The 25833-nt window shown below is 44.8% G+C and overlaps 1 long non-coding RNA gene across 9 annotated transcripts in view; it reads right to left on the bottom strand.

Annotated features, from left to right (window-relative positions):
* Positions 1–25833, bottom strand: part of LOC135903540 (uncharacterized) — a 616847-nt gene that overhangs the window by 336440 nt on the left and 254574 nt on the right. For 7 of the 9 annotated variants that reach the window (XR_010564839.2, XR_010564840.2, XR_011512712.1 and 4 more), the window contains exons 2-4: positions 12652–12800; positions 11340–11420; positions 11021–11208 (exon numbers count right to left, since the gene is read on the bottom strand). This is a non-coding gene — a long non-coding RNA (uncharacterized lncRNA). The remainder of the gene's footprint in view (positions 1–11020; positions 11209–11339; positions 11421–12651; positions 12801–25833) is intronic. The other 2 variants (XR_010564841.2, XR_011512713.1) reach the window with 1 other exon arrangement.

The following is a 25833-nucleotide window of genomic DNA, read 5'->3' as shown; positions in this document are numbered from 1 at the left end:
GGTGACGGTATAACTTTTCTAGCTTTCCCGTAACTTTCTCGCCAAGTTCGTAGAAAAGTTTCCGCAGTTCTTCACTTAGGGGGCCATTGTGTCAAGCTGCATTGCAGGCGGAGACAATGGGGCCGCAATATTTGCGGATTGTGGACCCGCGACCGCTGTTCGCTCTAGCGCTCGTCATAGGGAAGGCCCCTTATTTCCTTCAGACGACGTCGGTCCGGAACCGAGTCGTGATCTGATTGTGCGCAGGCAAGAACACGTATAGCGAAGGGAAAACGGGGACTCGCTATAAAGCTGACCGCATAAAAAGTGCAGTCAAGATTCTTCACTTATCAGATCGATTTTCTTCCTTGTGCATGGTCTTACTTGTCGCTCTCTTGCCGAGGCTTCCAGTTCGTGCTTTTCACGTGGTAATATTGCTTTTTTATTTCTTCTTATATGCACGTCGTCAGGTTCCTCAATGACATGCTTCCGTCCTCGCGAACCATCTTCCTTATTAGATGTCGTGCGACTTGGTCTTCTATGCGACGGAAACATTGAACTACGTGATAGACTCAGAGAAAAGATACAAGAACCGACGTATGACAGTGGACGTCACACAGCAGCGGTATTGTCAGCACTGATCATTTTCTTTTCCATCTCCGTTCTTCGTTTCGGTCAGACGTTCCCTGCTTGCGATCCTCGCGGAAATGGCTTCCTCTTCCGCGATCGCCTTTGGTGAGCCGTCGGTCGCCGACCTGTCCGGAATTCTGCTACGCTTCCAGAACATTGAAAAGGGATCCAAGTGGCGTCGCCAGAATCCAGGCATTAAGAGCACACACAAACTAGGAGGGGAAAAATTGACAGTGGGTTCGAATTCCAGCCATACATCGCTGCCGTTTCTTCTTAGTCGTCGGTCTCTTTTTTTTTTTCAACTTCGGCAGACTTTTGCTACGCTGAAGCTCGGCACAAAGTTTTACCAATGCTACTCGCGTATCCAGTTTCCAAGTGTGTTTCTCTTTCCTTTTAGTGTTTTCAATTACTTTCCGTTACTGGATAGCATGTTCCGTTCAGAAGTTTCAGAAGTTTTCCCTTTTGCTTGTTTATCAAAAATTTTAGTGTGAAAGCTAAATTTCCGCTAGGCGACCTGTTCGCACTTTCACACACCGATTTTTATAGCTCTTTTAAAGTGATATCTCATGTCTTCCTTTTTTTTTCTTACCTTTCGCATTGCCTTTACATTAGAAGCTGTCCTCTTCTAAAAACGCTCCCTCTTTATTTTGCCGTTTTCGGCAGCTCCTCTACAGATAACTACGCCAGAGCATTGGGTAGCTTTGAGCGTGAGAATTTCTGCACTGTTCTAAGTACGGGCTTAAGTGTATGTACTTTACTGCTGTCTTTATTGCTGTCCTTGGGCAAGAGCACGAATTCGATGATTTTCTACATTATACCCTAATAATCGGCACTTCATCAGAACATTTCGCCTGGAAGTGACGCACAATTCTCTACGTATGACTGCACACTTTATTCAGATCCACCTTTGTGGGCGGATCGGAATAGGAATGAAGTGTTTCAGGTGTCGCTAACTAGGACAGATATTTGTCTCAATTTTTTTCTTCATATGTATACACTTGTATAGTGCAAATCGACCATCTCACGTATGACGCTGGACGCCGTCAAATACGGGCATTTAGTGGCGGCTGGACCGCTGCCTGATTATCAGAAAAGATACGCGGACTAAGCTGTGCGTGGAGAAGGTCAGCAGGCACAGTGCGCATTTACATGGACTCGATAGCGATGTCGCGAGTCAATACCGCTCATTAAGTCGTCAAGTGACAACTGATACACTAAGATCTACCAGACACAGCAGACTCTCGCTTCCATCCACACGATCGTGTGACACGATCCTGTCTTATGACTTCAACTTACACCAGGACTGACACACAGATAATATTTACATTGCCACTTACCACTAACCGCTACTTTCACAATTTACTTCAGTGGCTCAAAGTGGCTGATTCAACATGCGTCCTTTTTTCAACATTTTTAGAACTGCCTTTGAGTTACATTTTGGGAGGTTGCCGCAAGCAAAACACCAGACTTGAAGGAAGGGACAACACGATCTTCCTTCAAGTCTCGTGTTTTGCTTGCGGCAACTTCCCAAAATCATGACTCACCAATTGGCCTACACCCACACTCTGCTATCCTTGAGTTCGGCCCACATAATTCATCAGGCGGATACTTACAAACTATGCGAGGTATGCGAATAGTTCTATTGCATTAATATCGAAGCAAAGAGGTAAGGCAGCATGAGAAACAGAAGCAGTGGAGGGTTTCGCATCTTCCGTTGATTACTTGATGACGTACACCCGTGCGGCAAAAGTATGCATATCACGGAAGCGCGTGCCAAACTGCATCGATGCGCCATCTTTCGATTCGGTGCAGGCTGTCGAGAGTGCCGCTCGGGCGCCGGTGTGCATGCCAATTCCGTCAAATGTGACAGCCTGTCATGCTGCTTTCCTTGAAGACTTACGTTGCTTGTTCACAAAACATTCAACGGACGGAAGCTTATTGTGCCGCTCCTTCTGATCCGTCATATCTGCGCCGCTGTGAATTGAATTTCTTCTGTTAACGCGCGGCCTACCGACTTCTCTCGAGTCTTTTGATGACACGGAAAAAATGCTTTCTCTTTACTGCGTCGTGGTTCTATCGGAAGCGTTTCCAATATTCTCCAGCGACGTGCTGCGGCTGCTTTCATAGATTGAAGTGTCTGTATACGCTGTTGCAATCGCTTTGCGCGACAAAGGACAGCGACGGAGAAACCATGCTAGAATAAACGGCAGCAAGTATTGGAAGCGTTTCCAGTAACATAAGGCTGCAGCGCAGCCGTAAGAAACGAGGTATCTTGTGCCAGTCACGAACAGGTGCCATAGGCTGCGCAGTAACCGAAAAAATGCGATGAGCGATGTATACGCGCGAGACAGCTCTAGCGCAGTCACTCGGGGAAACAGCGCCACGGATGTGCCGGAACTGAGCAAGTGGCATAGGTGGCTGCCCGTTGACCATTTGGTCGACGGGCAGCGTAGCTCGTTGAGAAAGGCAACATGAAATGCCGGGAGATATGATGGGGCGCGCATCCATTCCGTCGCTCGAGTGCTAGTCTCGACAGGAGGCAGTGCTCCAGAAGATGGCGGACCGATGCAGCTTGACACGCGCTCCCCTAGTCCGTGCACTTTTCCTCACGGCTGTACGTCCCACTGCAATTGCTCACTGGCTTATACTGCTAGTCGCGGGTTTATGTGTTCTCAATCACGGTAGCTGGAACTGCAGGAACTCTCATCTGTTGTGCTTTGAGTGCACGTTAAAGAATACCAAGCGGTAGAGATTGATCCGAATCTCGCTACTATCGCGTATCTCACGGCGAGCGTATTGGCCGGGGACGTTAAGCGTCATCACTTTGCATAAAGTATGAATTCATTCCGACTGTTCCAACTAGGCAGTTCCCTATTCTTTTTTTCGTTTTTTTTCGATTCAAGTGCACTTCTATGCAGTAGAGAACATGTTAATAAAAAAGTGTATTGCAGGGAACAGGCAAATGTTCTGCTTAGGCAATATAAATACAAGTTGTATTCACATCGTGCTGTGTTGACTTGAAAATACTATATCACAGTATAAACACAATGTGTTTAATTTAAAATACAACTACCGGCAATCACTCAAAACATTTTTTACGCCCTCGATATGTCGAACAGGGTTAAACTGCTTCTCTCTGTGGTTCACTTACCACTGGACGGATTAGCGAAGCTTTACCAATTATTGCAGGAACATGCTAGCGACTAATGAAGACGGGGCTTAGAACATTTCATATATTTGACCGACCCCGTCATGGACTGCCATTCATTATCCCTGGAGGTGCGGCTGCCCTGTTCTTTTTGTCCTTCCCTTCCCTTTTATATCTGCTATATTCAGACTTCATTTTACGACAGTACTTCGGTACGGTGCCTTATCTAGTCTGATTCGCGTCTTACTTAAGCATATGTTATTTCTAAGAAATTCATGGTGCAAATTCGAGGAAGACAATGAACACAATGAGAGGACGAGCGCCCATCCTGTCATTGTGCTCTTTGTGTTCGTCTAGTTTGTGCCATGAACTTCATAGAACTATGACCCACCAACTAGCTCAAACCAAGATTCTGTACGTTATTTCTTTTTCCAACATCATCCACATTGCCGGCGTTTAACTAATGAGGACGATGTAAATTTTGCCTAATTGCCATGCGTAGGTGAAGCGTTTGAACAGAGCCTGTCCGCAAGTACAGTTTAACGCCGTAACTCCCCCTCCCTCCGCACCCCTCCCCCAACTTCTAGAGGTCCCTTAGTCTTTTATCCCGTCCTTAGTTAAAGCCATCGCGCTGTTCAGACAAACAGCAACAAAAAATGAAAATTCAAAGACACAAGCTACGTAATACGCTTGGCACTATTCAGTGACTGCAAGCGGGAAGTACTGCTCAAGTTTTTCTTTGACATTTTTGTTCTGTCCTATCTACGACTCTCTATCATTATCTCATTTTCTTTTCTTTGTTACAGCCCGGTGCAGTGTATTCTAATTTGAAATCTATTTTTCGTTGTAAAAAAGTGTAGTTTTAGAAATAGCGGTGGTCGTTCATAATTGCAGCCTGTCACGGCGTGAACAAGTGCAAGATCGCGCCTACATTCGTTAAAGCGTATATAGTAGATTGTATAATTAAAGCGAACGTATCTCAACCACGATGCTTCGTAAAGGAACAAATGGGCCTCCTTTTCACTTCCTGGTTGTTTCCTTTAGGGAAAACACCGTATTTACTCGGTGCTAACTTTAACGCCCGAACTCTCTCGAGTGAAGCTAGCTTAGCAGGACTCTTTGAGAAACGATCAGGCATTGTTTGGGATATCATTGGCCTTAGCGAGATTAGAACTGGTAATGCTTATCCGGTGCTAACTAACGGCCACGTCCTCTTCTATGGAGCCCTCACAGATAAGAAGCAATACGGGGTAGGAATCGTAATCCATAAGGATTTAGCGCGCCACATTGACGAATTCTACAGCATTAATGAGAGGGTAGCAGTAGCCATAATAAAACTTAATAAGAGGTGTAGATTAAAGGTAGTACAAACATGCACTCCAACCTCGACCCACCATGATCTTGAAGCAGACCAGCTTCATGAAAATGTTGAATTAGCGATGAGAAATGTGCAAACTCAGTTATTGCAGTAATGGGCGACTTCAATGCAAAAGTGGGAGAAAAGCAAGCTGGTGAACATGCAATTGGCAACTACCACGTCGATTCCAGGAACCCTAGAAGAGATATGCTGGTATAATTCGCACATAAGGAACACCTTCTTCGGGAAGCGTAGCAAGAGAAAGCGAACCTGGAAAAGCCCTAATGGTGAAACAAGAAATGAAATAGACCATACTTTCTGCCAATCCGAGCATGGTGCATGGTGTAGAAGTGTTAGTTAGGGTAAAGTACAGTTATTATAGGTTACTCAGGTCTAGGATATACCTCAGTTCTAAGAGAGAAAGAGTAAAATTGATCAGGAAGGAACAGGCCAACTTAGACGCAGTAAGGGTAAAATCAGACCAAATGAGGTTGGTACTTGCAAAAAAATATGCAGCCTTAGAACTGAGAGATGAATATGACATATAGGTAATGAATGAAACCGTTACTAAGCTTTCTTCAGAAGCAGCAGTTGAAGTGGGAGGGAAGGCACCAAGCAACCAGTAGGTAAGCACTCCCAAGTAACAAAGGACCTAATAAAGAAACGACAAAGAATGAAAGTGTGCAACTCGACAGATCAGATAAAATTCGCTGAACTGTCAAAACTGATCACAAGGAGAAAATATGGGATATTCGAAATTAAAACGTAACAAAGACTGAGGAAGCAGTAAAAAATTGACGCAGCATGAAATAAGGGAGAAGGAAACTTGGCATACGGCAAGCCAATATGTATGCACTGAAAGATAAGGCCGGCAATATCATCAGCAATCTCGAAGATATAGTAAAAGCATCGGAAGAATTCTATACTGAACTGCACAGTACCCAGAGTAGCCAAGATACCTCCATATGAAGTAAGAATGAACAAGTTACAGAGGCTCCTTCTATAACTAGTGATGAAGTTAGAAGGGCCTTCCAAGACATCAAACGGGGAAGAGCGGCAGGAGAAAATGGGATAACAGTAAATTTAAACAAAGATGCAGGAGATATATAACTTGAAAAACTGACGGCCCTTTATACGAACGCTCTATCAACTTTAACTGTCCCGGAGAACTAGAAGAATGCCAATATTATACTAATCCACAAAAGGGGAGATGGTAAATAATTCAAAACTTATAGGCCCATTAGCTTACTTCCAGTATTACTTCAAATATTCACCAAAATAATCTACAATATAATAAAGGCAACACTGGACTTCAGTCAACCAAGGGAACAGGCTGGCTTCAGGATGGGACATCCTACGATGGATCTCATCCAACTTCATCAATCAGGAAATCGAGAAATCCGCAGAGTACAGTCAGCCCCTCTACATGGCTTTCATAGATTACGAAAAGACATTTGGTTCAGTCGGGATACCAACAGTCATAGAGGCATTACGTAAGCAAGGAGTACAGGACGCTTACGTAAATATTTTGGAAAGTATGTACAGAGATTCCACGGCTACGTTAATTTTCCACAAGAAAACTAAGAACATATCCATAGAGAAAGGGGTCGGACAATGAGATACAATCTCTCCAATGCTATTCAAAGCATGCTTGGAAGAAGTATTCAAGTATTTAAACTGGGAAGGCTTAGGAGTAAGGATCAACGGCGAACATCTCAGCAAGCTTAGGTTTGCAGATGACACTGGCCTGTTCAGCAACACTGGGGACGAGTTTCAACAAGTGATTGAGGACCTTAACAGAGTGACTGTAAGAGTGGGGTTGAACATTAGTATGCAAAAGACAAATATAATGATCAATAGGGTCAATTGCTCACAGGGGATCCTGATCATGAGAAGGAAATTACAGAATAAAAATGGGTTGAAGTACATACGGCAGACATGCGGCAGCTCCTGACTGGAAGCTTACCATCATCATGGGAAAAAAAAGGCGTACAAGCAGTGAAATTTACCAACGCTAACAAATAGAGCAGAAACTTTGGAGTCTGACAAAGCAGCTCGAGAAGAAGTTAAGGACTGCGCAAAGAGTGATGGAACGAAGAATGTTGGGCGTAACATTAAGAGACAGAAAGATAGTGGTGTGGATCAGAGAGCAAACGGGTATAGCCGATACTGTAATGGACATTTGGAGAGAGAAATGGAGCTGGGCAGGTCACGTAATGATAACCGGTGAACCATTAGGGTTACAGAATGGGTGCTAACAGAAGGGAAGCGCAGTCTAGGATGGCAGAAGACTAGGTGGCATGATGAAATAAAGGAAATTGGCAGGCGATTTCTGGAATCGGTTGGCGCAGGACAGGGTAATTGGAGATCGCAGGGTGAGTCCTTCGTCCTACAGTGGACATGAATTTGGCTGATGAAGATGATCGTGATCAACATGTCTTCATCGTGATCAACATGTCTTCTAGTGTAACACGCACAGCCCGAACAGAAATTTGCTGTGCCTTCACTTATAACAGGCACACTTATTTCCAAACTTCAAGACATTATACATGCAATGTCCTTCATTGTTGATTTACCACATTTTCATGAAAATTTGTTCGATTCCAGTAATAGCAGACCAGGCATTACTCATCGTCGCTGTGGGAGGTCTCCTTATCACTATGAATTGCCCAGAGCATTAGTATTATCGAGAATTAGGTTATTTGGTATCTGATCATCTTGACATGTTTCTGTCGTCTACCTTCTTCTTTGTGTAGGGTTTCTGTGCGCTGCTTTAGAACAAACCAAACATAAGGCGAACCAGGTTACATTACCCTTCGCTCCAACTCCAACTCCACCCGGCCTTCATCGATGTGAGATATCGCTTCTGTAGCGGCTGGGGTTGGGAATGGGCTTCACGAAGGCTTACACTACATTGACTGTAATGATTGACAGTGTTGTGTGCGATGTCTTCGACAACGAAGAGAACATAAAGCGTTTAGTGTGCCACTGTCATCGATTTCTCTGTCGCATTGCGACGACTGAGCGACTGGCCGTTGTCCGTGCAGGCGCTGCTCGAAGACCGTCCGCATTGCTCGTCGACCCACAAGGCCGTGAAAGCGCTTTTGCGTTATTTGAAGGTGAGTGGTCTGTGTGAACGCGTTTCACTTGGTGGTGCCCACCACGCCTTTGCGTCCTCTTTCTCTTTGTCTTTCTCTCTATCTCTGTCTCTGTCTCTATTCTCACTTTCCCTTTCCGTAGCTTAGAATAGCCAACCAGACGCAGCTCTAATTAACATCCCTGCTGCTAGAATGCTAAAATTCTCCAAATGTTATCTCAGCTGATAGATAACATGGGGAGTTTGGAACCTTTTAATTGAGATGAAAATAAATTAACGTGCTTGTGGCAAAGTGTCCACCATTGAAATAAATGCTGTATACACATGCGCTGTGTCTATACACTCGAAAACATTGAGCATCTTGCATCTACACAGAAAGTATATCAAAGGCAACAATCACTAAATACAAACACAAGGGTATTTTATAACGACTTTCGTATACGATAATCGTATATGATAACATGGGTTCCCACACGAAAACTCGTATCGTACGCGGTATATGGGGCCATCTTAATGGGTAATTTCACTCTTCATGTTCTCGTGTCTTCAAATAAGCACGAAAATGAAGTGAATACAATTCAGGCTAGGAATGAATCATGACTCATTCACGAAATTCTGCCTCTATAGTGTAACTTTTACAACCACGCTTTCAACAAACTTGTGGGATACAAAAAAAAATGTATCAAGTAATGAACTGACAATGATTCGCCCGCGATACATATTGAATCTGACGTCGGACGCAGAATGGAAGCGTGTGCGCCAAGCCGAAATAAGTTCAAATAAGGACGTCGGTTACTTGAACACCGCAGGGCACCAGGAAAAAAGAAATATTTTTGCGAGCTATCAGACGATCGACAAGCGCAACCTTGCGCCTATCTCAGGCCCCAGCTTCTGCAGTATGACAAATGACAGGCAATGCCCGTATACTGCAGGCCTTCAAGTTTTTCCTGTAAAGCCAGCACTTCTGTATAAAGCTTTTACTTGCGCGGAAGGCCAAACATAACCGTCAAGAAAAGTATTGTGTACAAAGTGAGGATATTTTGCTGTAATAAGAGTGTAATGAAATAATATGGTTTTCCGTCCCAACACACGGGCTCCGAGGGGCGCCGTGTTGAAGGAGATGGGGAGGGCAAGAAGAAAGGAGGCTCCGGATCAATTTCGGCCACGACCCTGGGTTCTTTAACGCGCCCCGAAATCTAAAAACGCCCGTTTTGTGCGCCTCATCTCTTACAATGGTTTTAATGCATTCCACTACCTTGAAAACGAGGCCGCTCTGGCAGGGAATCGAAGGCGCGATCATGCGCACCCTTTCAATTTTTTTTTAACAATATGGCACTAGCATCGACCACACGGCGCGTCAGCGATCTTGTAGCGGCGAATGGCATTCCTGAAGCGAACAGCGTAGTAAATTGCATTCGAAGTGGAAATTATCTCGCGGTTTCGGGCGCATACTATCGCCTGATACTGCCACCACTATCTGCAACAAGGCCGCTGACACGCTGTGCGGTAGACGCTCGCGCGATATTATTGATGCGGAAGCATAAAATGGCCCATTGAGAGAAAAAGCCGGCGCCCGTAACAGCGAATTGGCACCTAAATTCCTACTGGCTGCGACGTCCCGTCAAGAGCGCACCTCGATGGAGGAGAGCGAGTGAAAGAGTGTCGCGTAAGGGGAGAGGGCATCGCCGCGACGCCACGTCACCAGCGCGCCTCGACGGAGCAGATACGATGCTGCGACGCCGCGGGGCGAGACGGCTTGTCGTCGGCGAGGCAGTCACGTGACGCACACGTGCGGTTGCCGCCGACTCACTCTTGGAAGCCGCCACGCGGTCCGTCCCTCTCTCTCTCTCTCTCTATCTATATATATCTCTCTCTCACACACACACACACACACACTGGGCTTAGCCACAGCGTACGCCTGCCGGCCTTGATGCCCGCTGCTGCTTCCTCACTCTCATCGCGCAGGACGCCAGTGGCATGAAGCGTCCTTGATTTCTCAGCAATATAGTCCAAATAATTCCGGTCTGCAGTCAACATGCTAACGTAGAATCTGTAGGAAAAAAAATGACCCGCACCAACTTAATCGCAAAACTCGATTACATACCCCACAGCCAAACTCGAAAACTTTGCCCGCAGCGCAAAACTCGAAGGACCATTCAGCGGCGTTTCATTAGAAATTAATGCTTTCGCATTCACAACTCATAGGAAGTACTTAGGTGTCCTTACATATTGAACAATATCCTTAGATATTGAACAATATTGCAAGAGTGCACTCGGCGCCAAAACTACGCAGCCACGCGACACTTCCCACTAACTGATCCTGCCAGACAAATCCTTCAGCATAAACATATGTGCAGTCCTCTACGGCGATCAAACCATGAAGCATTCCATAATTCGAATGTGCCTTCTACCCTTCATGCGTCCAGAAAAAAAATGACAATCCTTCAGTGCTTCTTTTTCTTGCAGCAAATCTTGTAGATAACAACTTAAGCAATGAGATGCTGTAAGCTGCGTAAACGTAATAAAAGTTATTTTCTCAGCTTCGTTCCTACTAATCGCCGTCATTTATCACGGAGTGTTGTGCATTAGGAATTTCAAACCGGTGATTTTTTACTTCTGCTTCGTTATTTACTCCGTTCCGCTTCCTAATCTTACGGGTGTTTTTTCAATTTTACAGCCACATAAATATTATTCCTAACTCAAGATTTCTACGCATTTTTTTTTTACATTTTTGTCGTGAAAACCGAGCTTTCAATATAAATGTTTTGCAAGGACAACACATAAAAACAGCAAATAAAGCTGAACTCACCATTAAAGCCAAGACGTTCAAAGCAAGGGCATCCCCAGCAGGACGAAGCTCCACCCGCTCACAGGGGCCAGGACCGCCGCCAGAGATTCCTTGGGGCCAGGAAGCACGAACGAAGAGAGCTCTTTGTTATGGAGATCTGCACCGTGGAACGCGACTCCGCATCGTCTTACTTGCTGCGACCGGTGCCTCTGCGTTGTGATAAATGGGCTCAGTTGCAGTGCCCTTAAGCATGCTGCTACGTGATACGCTTTAGCGGAAAGTCCGTGATGATGCTTATAAATAATGCTCGGGCCTGCGTAGTGCATCACGAAGAACTTACAGTTTCCTTCCGCTTGACAAATTTCTTCCTCTTTTAATTTTCTTTCTTCATAAGTACCCTGCTTGCGTTGTACGGAAGAAACTGCAGCAGAAAATGCAAAGAAATACAGGCTCAGACAAGTCTCCTTTCTCCGAAAATGAACCTCATTCACTGAATTTAGAAGAACTTTCTTAGGTCGGTCTTCACTGCTTAGCATTAATCTTTACTCAGTCTGATCTCTGTTGCCTGGAATTGTAAAAGCATATTGAAAAACTAACGTAACAGTCGCGCAGCCCGGCGCATACTCATTGTAAAGATTCAGAAAAATGCACGCGAAGCTATATGTACGATAAAGCTCGTTGCATCTGAGCAAAATTTCTTGGGCTACTATCCCAATAAACCTCAAGTGATAGTTAGCGCACATTTTTGTCTATTTTTTGCGCGTGTGCGAAATGCGCTAGGGACGAGACACCGAGTTAGAAGAAGACGGGACGAACGCAGATGAAACTGGTTTATTGAAATCACACATTGCTGCCTCTTCTAACTATGCGCATGCCCAAGCCAGATCATAACCGCGTGACCACAAAACACTCCCTCGCCAAGCCCCTATCTACACCAAAAAATCAAGCTCTTTCTTGAAAAGACACACAGATGGCTGGCTGACGCACCTATCTGGGCCATGTATTGCTATAAAAGAAGCTTCCAAGATTTCACGGGCCCTTTGATCCTTTGCTCGCCCTAACACCTTCCTTTTGTCAAACATCAGCTTGCACTTCTTCGCACTTGACCTACAATGGACTGACAGGTGCTTTCCGCTGCCATCTTTTAATGAGTTCGAGTGATCCATTAAACGACTGTTAGTACAGCTTCCGGTTTGCCCCACGTAGAACATTCCACAGGTCAACGGAAACTCGTACACCACCTCTGTTCTACATGGTACATACGTGTGTCTGTGTTTTTTGCCACATCTATCACTACTGGGTTTATCTGCGTTAGAAAGCGCACATAAACGCGACAACTTGCACGGCGCTGAAAAATTCGCATCAACACCGAATTTTCCGGTCACCATCTTCATCCCATGCGAAGCCTTATTGACATATGGCATTTCCTCAAACTTTCGCTTCTCTCTCTTTTCACCTAACTCAACACTAGTGTCGGTGGTATGGTGACATATGGCCTTCAACAGCGACTCAGCTATGGCCTGGAGTAGGGCCTGTGGAAAACCTGCATTACGGAGACGTTTCACCTGGGAGGAAAAACTAGCAGAATAAACTTTCTTTGGCCTCGGTGCCTCATCCCTAGCGTAATTTAGGTTCACAAAAAAATGTCTTACCAACTATCCTCCCAACACACTCTCCTCGTGTTTGTCCTTCGAAGTTCAGTTCCCTGCTTCACGTCGTACACCTCTGTGACAAGAATCCACAAGGAACTTGATGTCGAGACCACATGTGCAGCACATGATAGTTGCAGTTTAGATCAAGGCTGCTGAAAGAAATTCGGAAAACTTTACACAATGTATTCCTCCCACGAGTGGTATATATTGGCTTTCACATCTGTTCCTGCAGGCTTTCGCGACATCCAGAAGTAACCAACTTCATCACATCATCGGGACAAGCGTGGCGATCGCTTAAGGAGCAGAAAATTTTGATATACAATGCAGGTTGTCATACAACGCAAATCTATAGACCGTTTCAACGGCCAGGAGGAACGTAGCCTCGAAACAGCGTGCCACGCCACTCTCCTCCTCGCACTGGTACGCGTGGATCCCCGTTTCTCCCAAGTGCAGCTTGGAAAGATCCAGGTGTCATTGCCAATTAGTGAGACTCTAAAGGCCCGACCACACGGAGCACGGGATACGCGTCTCGCATAGGTGAGCGTACGCATCTCCGAGTCCGTACGCGTGTGAAAGGGTGAGCGGCTACACGATACGCGCACAAGTGAGCCCTTCAGTGCGGGTACCACAGTGCTGCTAGGCCACCTTCCAGGGAAGCGCTTGAGTTTCGCGAAAATTTACGTTGAACTTACGCAAAAGAGACGATCGCTATCAAGAAATCTGATCCCGATCAGGCTCGATCACAATTGAAAGTGCCCCGCGTATGACACCCGTATAAAATTTTGATCGCATGCCTGTTACGGCAGCGTTAGTCATCACATTTCTCGCTACCTCGGCCCCCAAGCACCTCGTAACGTGCTGATTCTTGCGGCGCTTGTGCTTCGCCAGCCAAAGTGCAGGCCGAGCCCCAACGCAGGTGGCCAGCGGTTCATCATTGATAGCGTCCATCGTCTTTGCGCGGCACAGAATCAGCGGCGACTCCCGGCGTGTCAGCACGCTTTCGAATCAAAAACCACCTGTTTCCAAGCCCGTGCTGGGCGTTTACATGCCGACTACGTGACGACGGCGTACAGGCTGTCACTTCCTGTCGGGTACGCTCAAAATGACGCTCAAGATCAAGCACTGCCTGACGCGCACGTGGCCTGCGCTCTTCCCCTCCCTAGACGCATAGAACGTCAAGCGCGCACGGCCTCGCAGATGCGTGACGCGTAGCCAGGTGCGTACGGTTAGTCGCGGTTAAGAGGAAGCTTTAGCTCGGGTGCTCCTATCTAAATACCTGTAAAAGGAGAATTCATTTTTCTTGTAAACCACTGCACCAAATTTGACGAGGTTTGTTGCATTTTAAAGAAAAACATAAAATCTAGTGACTGCTGGTTTTGAGCTCTTGATTTAGGTGGTCAATATTTTATAAAAAATTCGCAAAGTCGCAAATTTTCCGAAAATGAAACTATCAAGCTTACAACGCTGTAACTCAGCAATAAAAATGGTATTACAATTATGTGAATTGCATCTAATAGTACATCTAAAGTAGCCGAAACTGGTATGTTGCACATGAATCTAAAAAAAAATGATATGAAAATACAGCCTTTGCAGAACCCTTGTAGACAACGTAACTAATACACGTAATATATAAACTGACATACTGAATTTGTCTGCTTTGAATGATCTAATGGACACTGTTTACATAATCGCGATATCTGTTACTGAGGGAGAGCTATTGATGTGTAAACTTCATGCTTCTTGTCTTTTCGAGCTTTCGAATTTTTGAAATTTCTCTAAATAAGATTGAGGCCTTAAATCGGAAATGTGCTTCCAACTGTCACTAGAGTTTAGCTTTATCTCTCAAATGTAGGAAACTTCATTAATATAGGTCCACAGGTTATCTCAGAAAAGCGTTTTCGTGTTTTACATGTATTTGAATAGGCCGCATCGGAGTTCGGCCCGAGCTAAAGCTTCCTCCTAACGTGTGTCTTATTGTTATTATGCCGGAAGATTCAAGGTCAAGCGGCTGCCACTGTGCTGCACTCGGCTGCCATAATAACTTCCGGACGCAAATGGGATGTGTATCTTCTGCCGCGGTGACTCCCTGGACTCCGCTGAATTTGCAGAGAAGCGCCGGCTTTGGATGGCCAGCATAAAGAGAAAGCACCCGACGCCATCAGCTTCGTCGCGTGTATGTTCAGAAGATTTTGTTCCCAGTGAGCGTGCACCGACAAATACACCCATGATCAAAGAGAGAGAGAAAACAAGGGTAGGAAAGGCAGGGAGGTAAACCAGAACAGCATCCGGTTTGCTACCCTACACTGGGGGTGGGGGAAGGGGGAATAGAAAGAGGAAGAAAGGGAGAGAGTAATTGGGATATGAACTAAAGCTGCTTGTTTGAGTCGGCGAACTAGTGCAAATAGATGAAATCTACTATTAAACTGTACACGCACCTTAAACTTATTCTGTTCAAATGGGTTCTATGATCATCAAGCTTGGCAACCAACGTTCCTGTGGAAATAGTCCAAAGACATATTATGAAAACGGTACTTGCCGGCGAATAAAATAAACCAAGCGGCGACAACTCGTCTGTTTATTTTTACCTCAACAATAAAATAGCATGTGTTCTTTTTTTTTGTTCTGCAATTAACCAAAGCCATGCCCACCGTGTGCTGGCCGCCCCTAGTTCACATGGGCTCTCCCGTGTTTACGAATCTCGCTGGCAAGCTGTCTGGCCGACATAGCGCATGGCACGCTGTGTTATTATTACAGAAAATAAAGTTGCTGCTGCGGAGAGTAGTTGATCGTTTTAAAGCGATGGCGTTAAGGAGCCCGTGTCGCAGAAAATCCGGCGTCGGCGTCCGGCTTCGGACGTCGTCCCGGCAAAAATATTTTCACACCACCCATACCCAGGCCCTCCATTTGATGCAAGGAATTTACTGAATTAACTGAATTTCTCAAGCGAAGACATGTGGAAAAATCGTAAACTCTGACATACGCACAACGTATACAGACATGATAGCTTTCGGATTGTAATTTCATTATGCGAGAAAACATAGCTCTGTTACGCGAAAACTCCAAGAAACACTTTTTCGGGCGTTTTTAGAATTCACAGACCAACCGCGGCGTCCACCATTTACGCAAGCCGGCGCGTGGGTGTCTCAAGGACCACGGAGCAGCGCACCCGGTTCCCCTCAATACCTCCAGCTGGCGCTCGCCTCCTACGCATCGCGGCCCACGCAAGAGCCCGCGTTTCTACCACAAAGCCCACCTTCGTGCATAGCGTTCGCGGTCAGCGTTTCTCGGTAAACATTGCATACGCTCTAGTTGTCGGGAAGCGCGAGGAGCACTCGGGAATCTTTGAATGCTATCGCGTTCCACTCTTAAAGGTGAAGCTTAAGAGTCCTACAAGTATTTTTATCGCTCTCGAGTCGGCTAGGTGCCTCAGAGTACGAGACCTCAGAGTACGCGTTTTCTTTCAATGCGTCGCGTGCGTCTGGTTGATCACAGCATATTCACGGCGACTGTCTCACGGTCGTTTCATCGAGCACTCCATTCTGACGACCCTTCCAGTCGAGATGCCTTACAGTTCTTTCAGACCATCTCAGAATCTGCGTAGTTAATGCTTGTCCAGATTACCTTAAAGCTGGCTACTCCTTGATTGCGCCATTGTGAAGAGACAGCGATGAGTCCTGCTAAATTTTGTTTCATTTAATTTTTAAAAACTATCGAAGAGTTTAGGAACTGCTTGTTGTTGTTATTGTTCGTTGTTGTTGTCGTCAATGTCATCAATGTCGTCAATGTCGTCGTCGTCGTCGTCGTTGTTTAAGAATACTGTCCAGACGCACATGTAGGAGTGGGTGCGTGGAAGGAGGTAACACCTTCACAGAGCACAAAAAATGTATTTTCTAAATTATGAATATAAAAAAAATGTGAAGTAGGCTTCTTCAGTGCCGGCATCCCAAAATGTTCTACTCACGCACGAATAACAAAGAAAAAAAAAGCTTGAACACGCACTAGAGCCATAGGAAAATACAAATTACAAGCACGGAAACAGTGGCCCTTCACCGGCATTAGCACCATCAGCCTAGTTTAGTAGCTGGGACAGTAATCCACCAAAAAAGGAAAAGGGAAAAACGAGACCAATTTTTGGTGACACAGGGAGCATATAACCATGCGAATTTATAGAACACAAAGAGAGCAAACGCGACCTACACCCCTTTAACAATGCAACCTTCTTATGGCATGAATGTATTTTTCTAGGACTAATTGAATACAAAGAAGCAAGATTTACAGCGCGACAAAGCTGATGACAAAAGACACGAAGTACATGACAGGCGCTGTCCAGCGAACTGCGTGCTTTATCCTCGACTTTCTTGGGCTATATCTTTTTTTTTTCGTTGTGAAGCAACCCGCCGAAGAAAACGTTTTGATAGTTTACGCACGGGGTTGGCACCAAGCTCCATAGCAATGAAAGGCAAGAGAGTTGAAGTCATTAATGTGAAACTGAGTTATCTTGCCCAAGATTTAGGAGCAATCAACAAAACTATAGAAGCAGCAGCAGAACGCCAGAAAATGGTAAAGTTTTTGTTCCACTCTGCATAATCCTCTTCCACTACTCGTACGTATATCTACGAGCCAGTTGCCTCTTCTTTACAAATCTTACTAAAAACAAATTAAATTATTAGTTATTATGTAAATAGGACAGAGAGAGACACAACACTTAAGGATATGCTGAAGATGTTAGCCTGGCTGTTCGCCTCACATGCTACTCCAGTTGATGCGTGACGATTATGATATACATAGTGATAAACACTTAACGGCACATGCAGTCACACAGACATGTATACGCTATAGATATATTTGCAAAGTTTCGTTAACGCTCATGGCCCGCAAGAACGTCAGTAGCGCTTTCGTGGCGCGTAACGCGCAGGTGGCACACGTATAAAGTACAGCACCTCCACAATGGGCAGACTATGTTGAATAGTGCATTAGTGGATGGACAACGCCAGGGACAACAACAGAGGCTCAGAGGCCAAATTAGTAATGAGGTATGGTAGGGTAATCCCCTCAAAAAATCGAATTCGTAATTTTGGCAAAGAAAAATCGACTGCACTATGAGGAACAAACCTGCAAAAGCGAGACCTCGAGCGCCCGCTCAAAGCGGTTCAAATGTTGCGCCGAGGTGTGCCGCACACCCTGGCGTTAAAAATGGCGGGTGGAGGCCAGTTTGTTTATCGTTGTCGTTCGTGGTTTTCTTCGTTATGGTGTGTTTTTTTTTTATTGTGTGTAGTACGTAAATTATTTGTACTAAAGAATCATATAATAATTAAAAGAAAATTAGACATCTACCCAATCATAGCAGTTGCCAAAAAGGAATACCATACGGGTTCCTCGAAAGAAAAGAATCGCAGTTGATCAAAAATTCGTCCTGGTCCGGGGCCCGAACCCGGGAATACCGCGCTTCGGGGGCAGCCCCTCTACTATCTAAGCTAAGCAGGCGGCTAGCAGATGGTAGGGCGAAGTCGAATTTGTTAACTGGAAGCAAGGGTTTGATGTAATAATCCTTTGTAGAAAAGAAATATTACGTCAGACTCTTGCTTTTGCTTACGTGGTCGTGGTCGCCTCTGTTTCGAGTTTCAAACGTATTACTTGCCCAGAAGATGGCACGATCGTCCAGCAAATGGAGAAGAAAGAGAACTTTAAAGGTAACCGGTCTTATGAGCAAAGGTACTCCCTTGGTATTTCCTTTGTCAGTGCTTACACATTGAAGACAGCAGCTAACAATGCTGTAGCCTACTACAATGACAATAATTCTGCACGAAAAGTTGTTCTGGAGGTCCTTCGAATTGTTCCAGGTCTGTTTTGTAATATTGCCCACGACAAGATGGACAAAGAACCTGCTGACAGGGCAGAATTCAATGACCCTGCCGAGAGTAAGGAAGGACGACGGATATAAAGTAACACTAAGAAAGGTTTTGGAGACATCTGCAAGAAAGTCAGCAGTGAACTGTATTCTCCTGGGGAATTTTGAGCAACCACAAGTAGTATTCGAACATAAAACTTCATTTTTCTCAAATTTCATTTTTATGAACTTTTCAAATTCAATGTACCTTTTCTCAGAAAGTATTCATCCCATTCCAGTGAAGCTTTGTACACACGTACTACAACCAGTCATAAGTATTCTGAACTAAAGATACTCTGATGATATAAATAACACTGGAAAAATTTACACTGCAAGAAATCCCATTTGTGGCTTTGTGCAAGCAGAGATATTTTTTTTTGGGGGGGGGGGGGGGAGGAGGTTCATCTGCGTGGTTGCAGAGAAAAGGTGCATCAAATAATTAAACACATCTGAAATTTTGGGAATGGGCCACAGGAAAGGCAAACAATCTAGACAGAAAGTGTATCTTCTTGTACCCAATAGCATCTTTTGTAAGCGCGTGAAATTTGATGCAAATATCTGCAGCCGTTTCTAAAATGTTACGTTAAAATATCATGTAACATTTACCCCACCATACCTCCTTAATAACATCATCAGCAAATAATTACGAGCATTGTGAGCATTTTGCTCTTGAATTCGCACGAAATTGTAATTTCATTTACGCTGCACTTGAGGTCTGTACTTGAAAAACCGCTATAGCTTTTCTCTTGTCTAATTTTTGTTTTTCTTTTGCATCATTTAGACTTGCATACCTTATAAAAGCATTAAGTACACCACATCTAACGTGTTTCCACAGCAGCCCAGTTGGAAAGGTTTCAAAATCAGCCTGCGAATCCGCGACATTCTCCCATTCTTCCACCACTTCAATATTCAGCCGTGTGCTTAACCACAAACAAACTTTCTGTCGTACGTTCACGTTCTAGCTCAAAACAACTTTGTCTTTAGAGTTTCAAAAGGCAAGCAAATATACGCAGTCACCTCGATTTTTTTTTTTGTATAGCCCGACGGCTTGGAAAATTCCGCGTAGGTTTTAGTCAGACATTCCAATGTACACGATTTCCGAGTTTTCTAGCTGTTTAAGTCGACTCTGCTCGGATTGCATCTCTGCTTTATTCAGAACACTTTCTAAACTGTTTTATACATTAATGCATTAGCGAACATGCCTAATGTTCTCTGCTGTTTTCGGCAAAAAAAAAAGGAAATGCTGTTTGGAAGCCCAGGTAGAGCATTCCACGTATCTTCCGCAGAACAAGACCGCGTTACGTCGAATTCTCGTTCCTTCACATGAGTTTTCTTTCCTTAATTCGAGTGTTATTCTGCTTTCGCTTCGCGGAACTTAAAGGCACTTTCACGATCAATATAAATGACAAGTCACTTAAAAGGCTGTTTTTTTTTTGTTCATAAACATCTTTAGAGCATTTCGTGGATCTGCTTCCTTAACAATCAGCGTTTCTTATTTTTTCTGTTTTAGCAAATCATAGTAAGGGTATAATGGCACCTATAACTGGCGCCGCGTATTTCGTCTCATGTTATAGTAATACATAAAAGGGATGAATGCCTGCTAGAGTTTTTCAGACTTCGCTAGGAGAACTCATATCGCGTCATTTGCGTTCCATTTTTCGAAAATCCCATTTATTATTTTGCGTCCTCTTCCACCTCCAGTCTTTCATCTCGACTTCCATTTCTTGAACATTCCCAAGAGGGAGGAGCAAGAAAAAGAAATACGTGAAAATGTAGCCTTGATATTATTTTTTTATATTAATTTCTTTTCGTTATCGTGCCCCTCCTCCACCCCCACCCCCCACCCCATATTACTTCTCGCTACTATTCCAGTTACCGCACCACGACAACTTTCACACTTTCCACATGTACTAGTTGCCTCAGCGACATCCTGTAATGAATACGCGGTTAAAATATGATGATTGTAACAAAGTTCTTCGTTTAACGTATGGCCAGACAAAAAAACAAAGAGGATCAATACCCCCCTCCGAGTAAACGCTACTTTATCCTTTCATTTTGACGGCGCTGTCACCTATTCACCAGCGCTCGCCAACAACTTACTGCTTATTCTCTTCAAACTAAAATTTTATTAGTTTCCCAAGCATTCTGAACGTGTTCCGCCACTTCGTCTGGAGAAATATCGTGTTTTGCATTTACTGCGCCCCTTTTTCACCATCACTTTCTATACGCCGCGAGCTCTTGCTAAAGCGCTCGCAGCAGCACTGGGAAAAATAATCGCGGATTTGTTATGCGAAACATCTACAAAGCGTGTAATGCGGAATTTTTGGAGAACAACGATTCCTCGGTTACACTGAGCTTGGGAGGGATGGTGGATCGCTTAACAGCAAGGCGCTCAATGGAATGCACTGAGTAAGCAAAAACTGCATACTACTGTCCATGCGTTTGACCGTTTTGCTCGTCCACAGTGCTTTATTCAATTTGAGTGCTTCACGAAGTCAACGGAGCACGAACTAGCACAAAGTTTCGGGTTGCTGTTGATGTTAGGGCTATAGTGTACATGAGTTACTGGCTGAACGTACAAATACGTGCGTGGCCCAGTTTCTGCAACTTACCCCGTTTCACATTCATGCAGAGTGCGGAGATGCTGCAGGCGTGTATACGATCGTTCTGTCTCACCGTATTCCTCCACTGCAGGCTTCTTCATTCAAGATATGATCATCGCTCGGTAGTTTAAACTAGACCATAGGTCAACATCAACTGCCGCAGAACTTATTGATATTCGGGAGGCCCTTCGATTTCTCGCCGAGGAGCCTCCTCGCGCATGGGCGATATTCTGCGACTGTGTCCTCGGACAGGGCCTGTATTGTTCGATGGCTATAGAAATTACGGAGCGTCTCAACCATTAAAATAAAAATGGCCACAATACCACCTTTAGGCGGAAAGTTTCACGTTGTGGCATTATAGGGAACGAACAGGCAGACGTTGAAGCGAAAACTGCTTTAAATAATGCTTCCGAAGTACGCAATCCGCTCGCAAGAACCGGCGCAAACGCTCTACTTCGTTGCGCATTACGCAACCGTACGTTGGAGCACTGGACCGAACTAGATCAACGACACAAGCGAACGCATAAATGGGACCCAGAAATGAAATTCCGTATGCCTCACTAGCTCAGAAGATACCAAACAAGCATGGTGCACCGGATTCGCCCAGGTGTCGCATTCACCTAGCGTTATAGACATTTGATAGGTTGCAGTGATACTAGACCAAATTGTGAATATTGTCAGCTACAGAAATTTGATCAGATATTTTGCGTTTATCCCACGTATGCGAAAGAACATCAACTCTTTCATTGCAAACGGCGATAAGAGGCCGCTATCAGACGAGTTTCTTTTAGGTGCATGGCCTAATGCAAACAGCGCAGCCCTGATAACAAGTGCCACTATAGCCTTTCTACAAGCCACTGGGCTGAACGCACGGCTTTAGAGATGCGCCAACGTCGTGAACTTGCATATATGCAGCTCCGATTTGTGTCATCATCCTCCTCATTCACCAGCCCTTTTCCTCCGCGCCCCTTTTCCCCAGTGTAGAGCAGCAGGCGAGAGCAAGTTGTAGCTCAGGCCGACCTCTCTGTCTTTACGCAAACAAATTTCTGTCTCTCCCTCGTGCGTGTTTTTAGTATGGTTCCTGACTTGTCTTTGCACTGGCTGTGCAATACTGTTGTACTCCAACAATAAAGTAGTCATTGTCGATTACAAGTATTGGGCTTTTCCGTTTATTGCGGCGAAAAAGGTAGAAATGAAGCACAGGAGGGCGTGTGTATTCGGACGAGCAAACTTCAAACAAACTGTACAACTTTCACTACTGTATCTTTGCTTCAGCAAGCCATATTCTCCCTATTGAGCAACTCCAGAGTGCTTTTTTCTTTTCCACAATGCCGTCACCTTTCCAATGCTTAGGCCATGCAACAGAGCTGCCGAGATTTTCATGTTGCTGAACAATGTTGTACAATGGCTACTTGTCATACTCACTGGTCGACCCATTGCCGAACCGGGTCTTTGCCAAGTGTGATCCTAATGTAAAATGTATTTTGTGGAAGGACGTCTCGCGGCTTTAAATTTAGGCAGGCGCTTCTCATTACAATATCCATAAGGAGCAAGGCAGTGTTGTACATCATTTAGGCTTGGGAGCCGAGATCTCGTTTCCGTAGCTCTACGGCTGAACTTGGCACGACAGTGTAGTTCCTACAGAATGAAACTCTAGCCACCTAGTACGACGACTGTAAATAAAAATGAGGGCCCAAAGGGGCGAAGCAAGTTATATTGTGCCGCTGCACCATCCTTGTTTAATGTTGACAGAGTTGTTAGCACCTGCTGGTGGCAATGACTACCCGTGTTCGTTAAATTAATAATTGTACGTAAAATGGTACAACCACAAGGCAAAGTTCACAATGAGATTAGTTCCAATATGCAAAAATTCGAGAGTCACTGGTCATGTGTAGACAATGTAGATTAAAGCGCTGCACTCAGGAAGGCGTAAGCTAGAGCCGGGTATGCGTCACACCATAAACACATTCGCGTTCGCTGAAGCAAGTCATGCATTGGATTCGCCCTGATAAGTTTGAAAAGGTGCGTCCTTTCATCAAGAAGCCGCCAAGTAGCTGCTCAATGCTGTATTTCATGCTATTGAGCTGCGTGCTATCCGCAAAAGAAAAAGAAGGCAGTCGCTGACATTAAAGATAGATTGACCGCGTAATCAAACACTAAATCGCGAGTAACACCCATACATATGTTGCCTTTTAGGTATTTATAACACACACACATATACACACACACACACCTCTTAGTGGAATAGCAAATGCGATTCAATTGCTTTTTTATTATTTATTAAATTTCTTATATTAGGCCCATAGCATTCTTTGTCCACTGGTTATGCGTCACTGGATATGTACCCATACTTGCCAATCACCCAGAATTGGCATGTGTCACTGTTACACAAGAAAATGTATTTAGATATGTGCCGTGTTTTCCCGTGAATACATCTCTCCACACCAAGCTTTCCTCGACAAACATCAAACATGATTTTGCCCTTCTGACATCGCTGCATGGACATCTCAAGGTGTAGATCCGATAGAAAGGCTGTTTGCATTTCGATATAGTTTGCCAACGTTCTAGTGCATAAACCTGACACTGCATGACATTAAAGTAATATGTGCGGTGCACAAACATAAATATTTCATGTGATTACACATTGCATAGGATAAAAACAAAGACGATTTTACGCATCTCATGTAGTTTTATAACACTTATTTAATAACTTCACGAAAGCTTCGCTTCACATAGATTCCAGATTTGCGTTGAATATGCGCAAACTTTTTTCATTTCCCTCGAAGATATCACTTACAGTGACAGCCATTCAAAGCTCTCTGGTACATTAAAAGCCTCTATCCCTACATTGGTTTTTCCCATTACGCTTTCGGCGACGGCCGCTGTAGTCGTCGACGTCAAGTCGTCTTCATCGCATGCTCAGCTTCATCCTCGTCATAAGGTGAAGTCAAAAGAAACTCTGCCCACCACCAACATTGCATTGATCGCGCGGCAGATAGTGCACGTACCGAGAAGCCAGCTATAATGGCATGACGTGTTGAGGCTCAAATTTTAGGGCATCTCGGTTCTGAGTAATTAAACAATTTAATCGTGATATGACTACTTGCTGAAGGCTGAACCCCGGCGTAAATGTAAGAAATAAAGCATAGATTTTTTTTTAGTACTTGCGTCCTCAACCTAAATGTGCCTATATATACGTATATTCAATACGCCTCACACAGGCTCTTCAGACCAGCTGTGCAACCGTAGCCGCCGACTTTCTCCTCGAAGGTGTCATCCTTCATGACGGCGTTCCTTACGAACTCCTCACCGACCAGGACTACTACTTCCTATTAAAGGTTGTCCATGTCTTCGGGCGCTCCTGCGCTTCACAGCTCAAGCTAACGACTGCTTAACACCCCCAAACTAACAGCGCCACAGAGGGTGTCAATCGAACCATCACTGACATGCTTGACATGTACGTTGCTCCCGAACATCGTGACTGATGGTCTGGAGCACTGCCTATTAATACACTCCTTGCTGCATCTCCCGACACGACGACAGAGTCGGCCCATAGTGTCATTTCTAGAGGTGTGGAGGCATGCCGAATGGCCCACTTGTGTCTTGCTTCTTCGCAAGAAAAGCAGCGGCGCATCTATGACACCTGCCATCGCGACGTTCACCTCACCCCTGATGACATGATCCTGCTTTGGAACTCATCACGGCGCGTTGGCAAATCGGAAAAGGTGTTATCGCGCCATCCTGGCTACATGCCATGTATTGAGGCAACTGACCACAGATAATAGGTATGAAACCATGCCTGTTGGTGCTGCCGTGGCTCAGCCTTTCTGTGATTTAGCAAACGTCGCCTGCTGAAGCCAAATCGCTCAACACAAGCAAGCACCGCGACTTTGCGTCCCCTGTCGGAGATCATTTCACAGAACACTGCCAAAGAAGAAACTGAGAAGAGCGCCGAAAACGACGAAGCAGACGGTCCGCGCGGATTTCGGCCAGCATCTTGCACGCCGCTCAATCATTGTCAATAACGTGCAAATATATTTGTCTCTCTCTTCGCCCTGTAGCAATATACCGGGTGTTTCAGCGAACACTTTCAAAACTTCTTAAAGATTGCCTGTCGCAGATAACACAGTTTTAGTCTATCCGCTTGCCTACACGAAGAGGCGGACATTACTCGAACAAAATATTGTAATGCACACTCGATTAATTAACAAAAATTATATCGTAATTAGGTTCGTAACAATTACGTTATGACACATAATGCAATTTACAAATTCTAGCGGGTGACACTGCAAGGCATATCCACTTCAAAGGAATTGTGTGAATGACATCATTTACGAAATATACGCCGTCAGAATCGCGGTAGAAATGTACTGTTGTGCCACTTCCTTCAAAGAACGCCGTTTTATGCATTGAAGCACAAAAGTAACTGGAACGCCAATACATTTCTCCGCAAAGTTCAGATGTTCATATCTCGAAACGTGTCATCCGGAGAATTCATTACAAATGGATTGGCCTTGCGAACTGCACGCCTATAATTTGTAAATTGCAATACGTGCCATGATATGATTAATGAATACCTAATTAGTGCATTTTTAACTACCCAATTATGCATTTCACTTGCTTGCGAGAGTGATGTCCACATATTCGAGTGGATCAAATCATGGACTACGTTTGTCTTCTCTGCCGCAAATT

This window comes from Dermacentor albipictus, chromosome 1 (genome assembly GCF_038994185.2).
Source record: "Dermacentor albipictus isolate Rhodes 1998 colony chromosome 1, USDA_Dalb.pri_finalv2, whole genome shotgun sequence".
Taxonomy (NCBI): Eukaryota; Metazoa; Arthropoda; class Arachnida; order Ixodida; family Ixodidae; genus Dermacentor; species Dermacentor albipictus.
Note: the sequence above shows the minus strand (reverse complement) of the source record. Positions and strands in the feature narration are given on the sequence as shown.